Source organism: Herpailurus yagouaroundi, unplaced genomic scaffold, assembly GCF_014898765.1.
Source record: "Herpailurus yagouaroundi ecotype Mexico unplaced genomic scaffold, PumYag 201, whole genome shotgun sequence".
Taxonomy (NCBI): domain Eukaryota; kingdom Metazoa; phylum Chordata; class Mammalia; order Carnivora; family Felidae; genus Herpailurus; species Herpailurus yagouaroundi.
In genome coordinates this window covers 6,375,386-6,380,489 of record NW_024412432.1, presented here as the reverse complement: position 1 = coordinate 6,380,489, position 5,104 = coordinate 6,375,386, and positions in this window count along the sequence as shown.

Sequence of the window (5,104 nt, the reverse complement as noted above, 5' to 3'; positions counted from 1 at the left end):
CTTTATCAGATGTATCTTTTGCAAATATTTTCTCCAGACTGTAGCTTGTCTTTTCATTTTCTTGACATTGTCTTTTGCAGAACAGACGTTTTCAATTTTAAAGAAATCCAGCTATCCATTATTTCTTTCACAGATTGTGCCTTTGGTGTTGTATCTGAAAAGGCATCATTGTATCCAAGGTCATCTAGGTTTTCTCCTCTGTTATCTTCTTGGGGTATTATAGTTTTGCATTTTACATTTAGGTTTCTGACCTGTTTTAAGTTAATTTTTGAGCAGCGTGCAAAGTCTGTGTGTAGGTTCATTTTTTGTTTGTTTGGTTTGCAAGTGGATATCCAGTTTTTCTAGCACCATTTGTTGAAAAGCCTATCTTTGCTTCATTGTATTGCTTTCTCTCTTTCTCAAAGATCAGTTGAGTATAGTTATGTGGCCTATTTCTGGGCCTCTATTCTGTTTCATTAATCGATTTGTCTATTCCTTTGCCAATACCACACTGTTTTGATTACTGTAGCTTTATAGTCAGTCTTGAAGTTGGGTAGTGTCCATTCTTTAACTTTTCTTTTCTATATTGAGTTGGCTATTCTGAATCTTTTGCCTTTCAATATAAAATTTGGAATTCTTTTCTTTTGACCTCTATAGGTAGGATATTTTTGTTCCCTCTGGCTTCTTTCAGGACTTTTTTTTTCTTTTACGATTTTAGTTTTAAGTAATCTCTACACCCAACGTGGGACTCAAACTCATGACCCAGAGATCAAGAGTTGCATGCTCCACAGACTGAGCCAGCCAGGTGCCCCTTAGGTCTTTTTCTTTAACTTTGATTTTCTGTAGTTTGATTTGGGCTGGGGCTGAATATTTCTCTTTCCCCAGGAAAGAGATGATAATACTACAGACTAGATTCTGGTTAAGTTTGTCCTGGTTAAGCAGGCCTTGTTGAGAAAAATAGAGTATTCCCATCTGTTTCAAAATGGTTTCTTTTTCCTTTCCCCTACCGGAAGCATGAGGAGATTTCTCTTTGATATTTACTGTGAGAATCTGGTCGAACTCCTGGAGGTAAATCTCACAAAACCGTGGGAGTAACTCCTATGACTGTCCCCTGGTATTTTACCCTTGCACACTGAATATGCAGCAATTTGCCAATCACAGTTCAGATTTTCTTACTTTGGCACTGTTTCCTGGGATGATTTCCCCTTGTAAGCCTGCTCTGTTAAGCCATGACTCCTTGTGTTCACCTGTTTGGGTCTCTAATCTTGCAGACAGTGGTTTGCTCTTTGTCATCACCTCTCTTAGGGATCTTATAAGAGTTATTATTCTTTCAGTTTGTTGTGCTTTTTACTTGTTAAGATAGAGTGGTGACTTCCGAATGCCTTACATGCAGAACTAAAAACCAGAAGTCAAGTTATTATTTTTTACTTTCTAAAAAATTCCATCACCATTCTTATTTGTACAGGTGATACATTATATATACCTATGGAAATTAAAAGAATACAATTATATAAGGAAAATACTCCCTTTTAACCTTCTTTCCTGTGTTGTCATTTCACTTCCCTCCTTGCGGGGAGAAACACTTACCTCACAGGTTGGCATGTATCTATTGAGATATTTAATTTTCGTCTACAGCCATACCACCCTGAACGCGCCCGATCTCGTCTGATCTCGGAAGCTAAGCAGGGTCGGGCCTGGTTAGTACTTGGATGGGAGATATTTAATTTTCTATCCATTTACATGTATTTATTTATTAATTTACTTATTATTTTAGAGAGAGCACACACAAGTGGAAGAGAGGGCCATGGGGCAGAGAGAGAGAGAGAGAGAGAGAGAAAGAGAGAGAGAGAGAATCTTTAGCTGGCTCAATACTCAGGGTGGGCCCCAATGCGGGGCTCAATCCCATGACCCTGGGATCATGACCTGAGCCGAAATCAAATGTTGGATGTTCAACTGACTGAGCCACTCAGGCACCCCATCTCTACACTTACAATAGGAATTACATATTTATATGTGCAAAAAGAGGATCGTGCTGTATATATTATCCTGTGACTTACTTTTTCATTTAATATATGTTTGGAGAGCTTTCCATGTTGTATATCTAGATCGCCCTAAAAAATTGCTGCACAATATTCCATTACACTTATCCTTTTATCTGTTGCTACTTATGTTGTTTTTAATCTGTTGTTATTATAAGTGATACTACAAAACATTCTTCATTCTACTTTGAACATTTTGGGAAGCATTTCTATAAGGTAGACATTAAGAAGAAAAATTGTTGGGTATTTTAAACATTAAAAAAAATTTTTTTTTACAAATCTGATGGGTAAAAAAGTGTCCACTTGTTGTTTTAACATACATTTCATTGATTCCTAGTGAGATTGAGCATTTTTCATATATTTATTGGCCATTTGTAACTTTTGTTATTCTGGAATATTGATCTTTTGCACTATATGTTGTAAATATTTTCTTTCTGTTTCTTTGCTTATGGTGTCTTTTATGCTCAGGTTTTTCTGTTTTATGAAGTCAAGTCTGACAATTTTTCTTTTTTTTCCACTTTTTTGGCTTAAGAAAATTTTCCTTGCCATAAGATTCCAAATATACCCTCCTAGTTTTCTTCTGAATAAAAATGTATAAACCAGGCAGAAATGGCTAGCTGTTCAGCAAACTCTTTTCCTTTTCCTCCTGGGCACCCAGCCAGACTATATCCCAACCTTCCTTATGACTGGGTGTGGCCATGCTATTGAGATCTGAGATCTGACTAATGGCATGTGGACAGAGACAAATTACCATCTTCTGGGACTTACCTGTGTGATCTTTTATACTCTTTTTATCTTTTGGTTGACTGTAATGGATACAACCCCCAGGGAGAAATGGGGAGCTGTGTATTGAAGGCAGTGGAACCAATATGGAAGGTGCCTGGAACTGAATCACTCCTTGAAAAAGAGCTATTTGATCAAAAACACTTGTTCTGACTTTTACGTGAATTTCAACCACTGAGATTGGGAATTTTTCTGTCACAGACACTAATTACCTGAACTAATATATGTTTTTACATATTTCTAATGTTTACGTCTTTAATACACTTGATAAATAACTTATTTTTATGTTTGGTACAAGATAAGGATCTAATTGAGTTTCTCTTCCCCCAAACAGGTAGCCAATATTTATAGATAATTTGTCTTTTTTTTTTTTTTTTACCTATTTGAAATGTTACCCTTATCTTGACTGCATCATATACAATTGTCAATTTTCAACCATTTTGACCTCTAAAAACAGCAATTTCCATGAGTCAGTTTAATAATAAATTCCCTTATCTATTCTCACCCATCAATCTAGGTCTCTTTTCTAGTAGCACACTGTTTTAATTAGTGTAGCTTTATAGTGTATTTTACATCAGGTAGGGCAATATGGACTTCAAATCATTTGGTCAAGATCTATAAAATGTTTGTTTTATAGATCTTGTTGGGTTTTGAGTGGACTTGCATTAGATTCGTATAGATTAATTTTTTCAAGACTCAGCATCTCTACATTACAGAGTTTTCTCAATTGGGAGTGTGAACGTAAACAGGCAAGATAAAACTTGTTCACAAATAATTAGAAATGTGTGAGTCACAGCTCTGGGGAAGCAAGAGATTTAATGGCCACTGTTTATATCTTTCTAAATTATGGGCATTAAGGGCAATTTACCTACCATGGCATCCTAAACTTTAAGCTGTACCTGATCTCCTATGGTTTCTGTAAGGGAGAAAGAGATGCTGTGGTATATTTACTTATTAATTTTCTGTGTCTCTCCACTAGGGTGTAAGCACCATAAAATTAGGACTTTGCCTTCTTTATTCATTGCAGTTTTTCCCATGCATAGGACAGACCCTGACCTATCACAGACCCTTAATAAATATTTATTGAAAAAAGGAAAGAATGAATATGAGGGCTCTAGCCCTTAATGAAGGTGGTGGTTTACATTTAGCACGTGATACATAAGGTGTATGTCATGGCATAAGGGTGCTTATTTTTTCTGGCCCTTACTATGTTTTCATAGCTGTGTCTACTGAGCCATGCTGATTTGTTATGGAAAAATGGCATATACATACATGGCAGTGATGATTAAAGTGTTCACAAGCATGGCCTTAGAATAAATATTGCAACAAGCACACAAGGTTACTCATTTCAGCATTGTTTGCAGTAGCGAAAGACTGGAAACAGCCTAAATGTAAATTAGTAGGGAAATGGTTAAAAAACCCAAACAACTATGGCATATTTATACAATAGAATACCATACAGCTGTTTAAAAAGCAAAAACAAGAGAAGAATCAATATGGAAAGATCTCTAGGATAAACTGCATTGTTAAGTAAAAAAAAAGTGTAGAGCAGACTATGTAATACACAACCTTTTGTGGACAAAAGGGGAAGAAATAAAAATACATATTCATGTTTGCTTCCAGATGCAGAAAGAAACTCTAAAGGGATGAAAAGAAATTAATAAAAGGAATTACCTGTTGGAGTGGTGGTAGGAACTGGGGTGAGTGTGACACTTTTCACCGTCTGTTTTTATATATTGCTTGATTCTGAAACCATGTGAATATATTACCACTTAAAAATGAAATAAATATAGGATATAAAAAAATAAATGATGAAGATAATGATTATATTTCATCTAAGAAATTCTACCCGCTTGTTGGTACAACAAAGAAATGAAAATTATTTTGGATTTGTACATAGAGGAATCGTACTTAGAGGAATTGGTGTCTCTGGCATAGCCGTTAAGTGTTTGCAGAAATAACACATTAGGCAGTGGTGGCACCATCAGTGGCCACCAGCAGTGGCCATAGCAGCCATATCATGTGTAGATTTCCCTTGTTGGGAACTTCTCATTGAGGAAGTTTTTCTCAATCTGTCAGCTCAGGTTAAAGTGCTTTTGTTCCTCATTTCAGACTATAAAGTTCATTGCCCATCAAATCATTTTAGCAAAGTTTCTGTTTTGATGCAAAGTTTTCAACCTTCTCCCCTTGGTCCAAGTTGGATCAACTAAATATCTCTTAATAATTTCAAGGCAATAATAATAATAATTTCCAGAAGAACTAATGTGCGACTTGCCCAAGGCTCACTCATTCGCCCAAATAAT